This window comes from Amaranthus tricolor, chromosome 3 (genome assembly GCF_026212465.1).
Source record: "Amaranthus tricolor cultivar Red isolate AtriRed21 chromosome 3, ASM2621246v1, whole genome shotgun sequence".
NCBI classification, from domain to species: domain Eukaryota; kingdom Viridiplantae; phylum Streptophyta; class Magnoliopsida; order Caryophyllales; family Amaranthaceae; genus Amaranthus; species Amaranthus tricolor.
The window spans coordinates 23,522,444-23,532,145 of NC_080049.1; positions in this window are offsets into that span (position 1 = coordinate 23,522,444).

The window sequence follows — 9,702 nt, forward strand, 5'->3', positions numbered from 1 at the left end:
TATGTCAAATTGACACCATAGTAAGTTAGGCTACCAAGCTCACTTTGGTGTCGATTTAACATAAACTTGAATAACAAAATGACTTGGAGTTGACTTGATCTCAGGAAAGAACTTTTGGGTTGTCATACGATTCAAATTTGACATAATAAAACTGTGAAAATATATTCTCTGAGCTTAGGGAATATCTTTCTGATTTAGCAAATAATTTATTTCTCAAATTAGTCCAATATATTAGGGAATTACTGGTTTCCCAAGTTTTGTATTTCCTTAATTAGTTCATAGTCTCTGTATAAATTAGGGCTGTAATTACAATGAAATAGAACACAATACAGTATTCCTTTTAACCCAAAAAATCAGTTTTCATGGTATTAGAGCCAAAGGTTCAAATCCGGGATTAAAACCTTTTTTTGGCATCATCATTTACCCTAAAACCTTACCTGTAACAATGGCAGAAACAAACCCAAACCAGATCATAACAATGGAACAAATGGAACACATGTTCAGATTGTTTCAACAGATGCAAAAACCAAACACAACCCTCGAAACTATTTCACCAGACTTAAAATTGGCCGAAAAATTAAATTATCAAAATTACACAACTTGGTGTAAAATGATGCAAATAGCCTTGGAATGCAGAGGGCGTCTCAACCACATCATTGACGACCCTCCTAGCATTACTGATCCAAATTACAAAACATGGAAGCAAAAGGACTCGATAGTCCTATCATGGATTATCTCAAATATTGATACTGAACTCGTAAACCAGTTTCTAGATTACAATATTGCAAAAGACTTATGGAAGGGAACTGAAGTCTTATTAAGCAGTGGAAGAGACGAACTCCAGATCTTTGATCTGAGTTCACAAGCAAATAACCTAAAACAGAACCAAGATCCATTAGAGGTCTTTTATGGGAAATTGACCACAATCTGGAAGGAAATAGACCGACGGCAACCAAACCCGATGGTACATGATGAAGACATCACCATTTTTAACACTTTCATCCAAAAACAACGTCTTTTTCAATTTTTGGCCGGAATAAATGAGACGTTTGACAAAGAAAAGAAGGACTTACTGAACCTTGATCCACTCCCAACTGTTGATATAGCTTATGCTACAATCAGGCGAGAGGTTTCAAGACGTGGTATCATGATCCACGCATCATCATCGGAAAAAAATTCCTCAGAAATTGGAATTGGGTTGGCCGTCAAACACCACCGGTCAAATTCATCATTCCGGCGTGATTTGGAGGACAAGACTCACCTAAGATGCAGCCACTGCGGAGGAAGTCGACACACAAAGGAGGGATGTTTTAAAATTATCGGCTACCCGGAGTGGTGGGAGGAACACCGACAAAGGAAAGCCGCCACCAAGGCTTCGACTAATAGAACCGGCGGCAAGGCTTACATGGCCACCAGTGCTCCTCACACCTCCGACATAACTGATGAACCAACCCACAGAATGGAGGTCAAGGATAACAAAAATGGCGATACAGGTGAACAAATCGAAGAGGGAAAGAGAAACGGCCCAGGAGAGAGAGAAGGAGAAGGGGAACAAGTGAGATCCTTCTAGAAACTCCCCTTATATAACCACCAACCCCAGCCCTAAATAAAACCCTAAAACCCACAACCCAATCGGCCCAATTACCCTTACCCAATATTCAACCAGCCCATTACTTTACAACCCAAAAATTAATACCTCAAAGAGTTGGCCTTATGTGTAAACCTGTTTCATCTCAGTGGATATTTGATTGTGGGGCCACTGACACTATGACATTTGACCCTCGTGATCTCCTATCCACCCATAAAAAAACCCGCTCCTATATCCAAACAGCGAATGGAGAATGTGTAAATGTTGATCAATCTGGGCCCGTTTCTATCTCTCCATTTCTAAAATTAAGAAATTGTCTCCTAATTCCTGATTTATCTCATAAGTTATTATCGATTAGTCAATTGACTCGGGAATTAAATTGTACTGTGCTTATGACCTCTTCTGATTGTGTTGTACAGGATGCTCAGACCGGGAGGATTATTGGGCGTGGTACTGAACGAGATGGCTTGTACTATGTGGACGAGGCGATTCAAAAGGGTCATACTTCGCTTGCTCATGGGTTCTCCGATCAACAGTTATGGACATGGCATCGACGTTTGGGACATCCGTCAGTAGGGTATCTAAAACGTCTTTTCCCATCATTAAACAATTGTAATGCTACTCTAGACTGTGAAGCATGTGTTCTTGCCAAAAGTCATAAACAATCTTATCCCCCGAGTCATAATAAGAGTAGTGAACCTTTTGTTTTAATACATTCTGATGTTTGGGGTCCTGCTCCTGAGTTTAGCAATCACAATTACTCATATTTTGTTTCCTTTATTGATGATTGTACTCGGATGTGTTGGGTGTATTTTTTGAAAAATAAATCTGAAGTTTTTGATGTATTTGTTAAGTTTTATAATATGATTCTTACCCAATTTAAGACTAAACCTCAAATTCTTCGATCTGATAATGGGGGGAATACATAAATCAAAACATGGAAAACTTCTTCACCACTCATGGACTTATTCACCAAACTTCTTGCACTTATACACCACAACAAAACGGGGTTGCTGAGAGAAAAAACCGTACTCTTCTTGAAATAAGCCGAGCCCTTATGTTTGAAGCCCATGTCCCATCTCACTTCTGGCCCGAAGCTATCGCCTCCGCCACATATCTCACAAATCGACTACCCTCAAAAGCATTAAAATTCAAAACTCCTCTTGAAACCCTCCATCATCACAAAATCATTCCTTCTCTTCACTCCTTACCTCCTCGGATCTTTGGTTGTGTGGTGTATGTCCATTTACCTAAACCTGCTAGAAATAAACTTGAACCCAGGGCTATTAAGTGTATGTTTGTGGGTTACGGTGTTCACCAGAAAGGGTATCGCTGTTTTGACCCTACTCAAAATAAACTCTACACTACAATGGATTGTGATTTTTTTGAAAACTCCTATTTTTTCTCCCAGCATCGTCCTCAGGGGGAGATTATATGTGATGACTTGAGCTGGCTTACACAGTCTGTAACTGATGGCCTGAACCCCGAAGAGCAAGTAGGTAGTCCCGCAGATATTGCCACTGAAAACATAGTTCTTCTTTCTCCTCGGACTCCCCTGACCCTGTCTGAAGCATCCAGTGAACAAGAGGCCGTTTGTGAAACTCATGACACTCAAGAGGTAATTACTGAACCTGACTCTCAGATTGATGATGTACCCAATACTTTTAATTCCCCATGCAGGTATGAGTTACCTCCAAGAAGCAAAAGAGGTATCCCTCCAAAGCGGTATGATCCAGAGTTTGAGTCACAAAGATCTCGATATCCAGTTAGCCTTAATATGGATAAATTAGCACATAAGGCGGTGGCATTCCAAACCAGTCTATACTCAAGTTCTCTTCCTCATAATACTGAAGAAGCTCTCCAAAATCCCAAATGGCAAGAAGCAATGAAAGAAGAGATTGAAGCACTGAAGAAAAATAATACATGGAACAAGTGTGTTCTACCTAAAGGAAAGAAACCAGTAGGATGCAAATGGGTTTTTACGATAAAATATCATGCAGATGGAACCATTGAGAGATACAAAGCTCTTCTTGTGGCAAAAGGATATACACAAACATACGGGATTGATTACTCCGAAACCTTCTCTCCAGTTGCCAAAATAGATACCATCAGGGTTATATTCTCCATAGCTGCAAATAAAGATTGGCCTCTCTACCAGTTCGATGTAAAGAATGCTTTCCTACATGGCGAGATCGAAGAGGAAGTGTATATGCATGCTCCTCCAGGTTTCTCTGATGAATTCGCTCCAGGAGAAGGATGTAGACTCAAAAAGGCGTTCTATGGCTTGAAACAGTCTCCAAGAGCTTGGTTTGGTAAATTTACCTCAGCAATGAAGAAATTTGGGTATAAACAGAGCCATTCCGACCATACTTTATTCCTAAAGAAAGACAATGGTCAGATCACATGTCTTATCATTTATGTCGATGATATGGTAATAACAGGAAACAATGAAAAAGAGATAAAGGAACTTAAGAGGAAACTATTCATGGAGTTCGAGATGAAGGACCTGGGGAACTTAAAGTACTTCCTTGGTATAGAAGTTTTCCGATCCAAGAAGGGCATTTTCATCAATCAAAAGAAATATGTCTTAGATCTGTTAGCAGAAGTAGGCATGCTTGACTGCAAACCAGCAGAAACACCAATAGTTGCTAATTATAGACTCCAGACGACTCCTGGAGGAGAACCAGCAGACAAAGAGAAGTATCAGAAACTGGTAGGCAAACTGATCTATCTATCTCACACTAGACCAGACATAGCGTACGCCGTTGGGGTCGTGAGTCGATTCATGCACCTACCACAAACTCCACATATGGAAGCAGTTATGAGAATCTTGAGATACTTGAAAGGCGCCAGCAATAGGGGAGTCTTCTTTGGTAAAAATCATCATCTTGATCTCATAGCTTACACAGATGCTGACTGGGCAGGCGATCGAGACAGCAGAAAATCTACATCTGGATATTTCACCCTTGTAGGGGGAAACTTGGTTACTTGGAGGAGTAAGAAACAAAAGGTAGTCGCATTGTCAAGTGCAGAAGCAGAGTTCAGAGGGGTAGCAAAAGGAATAACAGAGATCCTATGGCTAAGAAAACTCTTATACGAACTCGACTTTCCACCAACAGGAGCTTGCAAGTTATTTTGCGACAATAAAGCAGCCATTGATATCTCAGAAAATCCGGTCCAACACGATCGAACAAAGCATGTGGAGGTTGACAAACACTTTATAAAAGAAAAATTAGAAACGGAAATCATCAGCATTCCACACGTAAGATCAGAAGATCAGTTAGCCGACATTCTCACAAAGGCCGTTCCTGTTGAAGTCTTTGAAACTACTTTATCCAAGTTAGGTATTGTGAATCCCATAACCTAACTTGAGGGGGAGTGTGGAAATATATTCTCTGAGCTTAGGGAATATCTTTCTGATTTAGCAAATAATTTATTTCTCAAATTAGTCCAATATATTAGAGAATTACTGGTTTCCCAAGTTTTGTATTTCCTTAATTAGTTCATAGTCTCTGTATAAATTAGGGCTGTAATTACAATGAAATAGAACACAATACAGTATTCCTTTTAACCCAAAAAATCAGTTTTCAAAAACTTCAAAGGACCCATTTTGAAACCCAATAGTGCAGTACAATCTCAAGATATGGCTTTCAATAACTCATTCAATTCAGAACCTCTAAGTATGACACAAGACCACACAAAAGGAGAATAAACTGCCCACAAATTTGATGAAATTTTATTCTAAAACCAATTGGTATTAGAAGAAGCAGTCCATCAAGTATATATGTTAGTCAATCTCTTTTTAAATTTTTAATGTAGGATCACACGTGGGTATTTTCCAACACACTTAACCCTAAACACTGTCCTAAGATATGGTAAACTTTAATTGTATCTGTTTTGATCTAGAGTTAACTTGTGACTAACTTTTATAATGTGGACAATCAAATTTGACTTACATCCAACTAGTCAATGACCAAATCCCGACATTTACATAGTAAATTATATCAAACATTTTCAATCGTCTTAAGATGTGATTCAATTCAACTTGTAACAATCTGACTTACAATTAACTCGCGAAAATTTGGCATTAACTTGATTGAAACCCAAATGTATGACTATTTCAACAGTATGTGACTCAACATAAATTCATTGCAAATCATCTAAACTTAAACCAGAATTAACAAGAAGTATAAGCAATTGAATTTCAGTTGTATCAACTTGACCTGTTACAATGGCATTCACATGACCCAAGCCTTACCATACTTTTCAATCGACTCTAGGTTGATCAACACTAGGGATGTTAGTTGGACCGGATACGGGCCGGATTGGTCTAGGTTAAGCAATTATGGATCAGGTTTGATAAGGACACTCTTAAATCTATTATGGGCTTTACATGTATTGGGCTTGAAAGTCCGTACCATTCGGTTTTTTATTAAAAAAATTTTACATGTAATTAACATCATGTAGTTGAAAAAAACTTTCTAATGTAATTAACATTATGTCCGATAACAGATTAAAGTCACTTTTTCTATTTACAAATCACAATCAAACACTTAACTAAAATGCTGTAAAATTTTCAAAAATATGCATTATGACCGTCTGACTATTGATAATTACTAATTAGTGTGTGCCATTTCCTAATGGTAAAGATAAATGCCATTAATTGAGTTGAGAATTGTAATGTACTAGTAACCATGGTCCATGAACAACAAAGTCCTTTTTCTATTTACAAAGTCTCAGCTTTTTTATAGCCCGTTTCATTATAATTTATTAGAGTCCGTTTTCAGTCTGATTTATTTTTAACTCGACCCTTACAAAATCCTTCTAAAAACGGTTCGAATAAAGGTTCAAAATGGAATCCCAACCCGTTTAACACCCTTAACCAATACTAACCATGTTACTAGATTCGACTTAAGTCAAATTTTTTAAGTTGACTCGACATAAATCAACCTTAAACAACTGACCTGAAAGTCGATTAAGAAATTTAATTGCAAACTCAAACGACTCTAATAAGCTTACACGACTCAAGTAAAGAATTGTACTACTAGTACATTTATATGAGCCAAAGGTTATCTAGAAGTATTGTGATCCATAATTGGCTCGAGTCAGCATACAAGTCTTTCTTTTGAAGTATAGGTGATTGGGCCGAATGTTAAATCTAGATCAAGGCCGAAAAATCACTTCGGACCAGGTTTTGGGCTCTTCAAACTTGCCTGTAAATAGTAATCACAAAAATAAGCTTAATTTCAAAATAAGCTTTGAAACATTTTCATTCACAAAAACGTTTTCATGTCAAAGGGGTCTATTATTTGTTCACAAAAAATTTCAAATTTGGGATGAGCAAATAAAAATTAACTTGTATGAGTTAAACCTTTCTGAGGATCTGACTAGGGATAGGGATAGTTGAAGGCGTCATATCTATAGTTTAGACTACTAATGTCCTCTTAGATTATCATTTGGTGTTCTGCCCTCTTGCTTCTCTCGTTTATTTTATTATTAGTTTTTCGTTTTCTTTTATTTTGTAATTGGTTCTACTTATTTATTTTATTTATAGGCATTTAATTTATCTTTTTCATGTAGTTACGTCTCTTTATCTTTCTCGAGCCGGAGGACTCCTTTGGTTGTGCTCTCATTTATGGGTATGAGTTGCCGCTGACCTTCCCCCCCCAGACCGTGTCCATAGTTTTTTTATGAGCGAGATACACTGGGTAGGATGATGATGATGACGTTACTAACATTGAATAAGGAAGCTGGTCAAAAAAAGCCAAAATCCTTTATTCGTTGTTATTGTAATTATTTTTCTCTTGTTCACAATTAATAACAGTGAACAAGTCATGACCTTAAACTTGGATACGAAGACATTTATTTTGGAAATTATAATTTTTTAAAGCTTATTTTAGGATTTTTTTAAACTTATTTTATTTAATTTTCACAAAAACTTGGGTGAGACCGTCTCACTTGTGAAACACATCTTATTGGGCGGGTCTAATTGTGTGTATATATATATATATATATATATATATATATATATATATATATATATATATATATATATATATATATATATATATATATATATATATATATATATATATATATATATATATATATATATATATATATATATATATATATATATATCAATTTTACAAATTAAAATGTCAATTTCAAGAGTTAAAAGACCAATTTAATGACTTAAAAGTCCAATTTCAAGGATTTGAAATTGACAGTTTAAGTCATAAAATTTAACATTTTTAACTTTTAAGACTTAAAAGGTCAATTTTAATAGTTAAAAAACCATTTTAAGACTTAAAAGACCAATTGTATGACATTAAATTCTCATTTTAAATTTAAAATAGGATGACTCGAACATTAAAGTTAATATTAAAAACTTTGAAATTAACCGTTTAAGTCTTAAAATTGGATTTTTATGTCTTACAATTGTCCTCTTAAATCTTAAATTTACTATGTCAAAATATTTTAAAAAATTATTGGACCTTGGCCAATTACACGATTAAGATCGTCAGACCAGTTACACGGCTAAGTTCGTCTCACAGCAAAGAAACTGTTTAATTTTTCCTCTTTGAGAGATGCACCCTTTTGAGCGGCCTAGTATTTTATTAGAAAAAATTAAATTTAAATAAACATGCGCTTATTATTTTATGTCATCTTCTTCAGCAAACATCAATGTTTTTAATCTTTCTTCATCATATAATCAATGAATTTTATCCTTATTGTACATCAAACTACTTATGGTTACCCTGCTTTCTTTCTAATTTAATTTTAACCATTAAATTAGAAAAAAAAATTTAAGTTATGATTCAATTAAAGTTTTATTTTAAGTACTTTTTTTATTGTCAAACCTAAAATAACAATTTAAACATTTAATTTACAATTGTGAGAGCGTTTTCTTATCCAAATTGAATTATATTTCTCCAGTATATTTGAATTTTCGTCATTTCTACGTAATTTTTTTAAAGTTTTTATGTTATTTTTTTCCTTATAATCTAACAAACTTGATTTTCTACATCTCTACAAAAGCAACAATTTAACAAAGAGCTACTTTTATGAGAGATTGTCTTTCGGTGAGACGACCTTAAATACGGGGTCTTTGGGGTCTTTGTTCTCATAACATATATGAGATAAACTATTTAACCTATGTATGAGGTGTATCTCGATAAGACTGTCTCATACAACAATTTTCGTTTAACAAAATCCTATATACTTTATTTTTCAGCAAATACTTTACTTTTACAACTAGATACTAGAATTATACCTGTGCCATGCATGATTCATACTTTTATTTTTTTACAGATTGTACGGGTTGATAATATGTAGAACCTTTAACAAAAATTTAGCAAAATTATCATAAAAAATCTTTTACCACTTTTCGGATATGCTTGATAATTCAATTAATCATTAGCAAATTAGTACTAAATGTAATCATAATTTATAATAAAACTCAAAGTGCTAATGTAATAGATATTATGATTAAATATTCCCTCACACTGGATGCTAAAATTAAATTATAGAAAGAAATACTAAAATTATATATTTTTTAATACATACTAATTATTTTATTAGGAATACAATTACAACCTTTTCAAATAAAGCACTTCATTGATTGTTTGTATTGCATTATGAAAGATGAAAGGATGATCTAAAATTGCATTATAAGTGTGACACTTGGCACATGTACTTGTAAAATGCATTGTAAAGTGACACTTGACATAAAATGTTTATGAATTAGTAGATCCTATAATAATGATATGATGATGATGATTATTCGTGCATGCACAACTTTATTTATTTTTCTACTATATTTGTATTTAAGTAAGAATAAATTTCTAAACAACAAATTATACATTATAATTTGAATTTACATTCCTTTCACTTTAAAATGTTGGGTGCGTTATAATAATATTTTTTATTTAGTATGTAATTACCAAAAGCCTAAAAACTTGTTTAAAATTTGTAACAGAAGTCAGATAGTACCTAATCAATACACAATTATTAGTTTTTTTTATAATAAATGACAAACTAAATTTTAACAAAAACAAAATACTTCTATTATACTATTTTTTATCAAATATTTCAACTATTAATAGCGTACT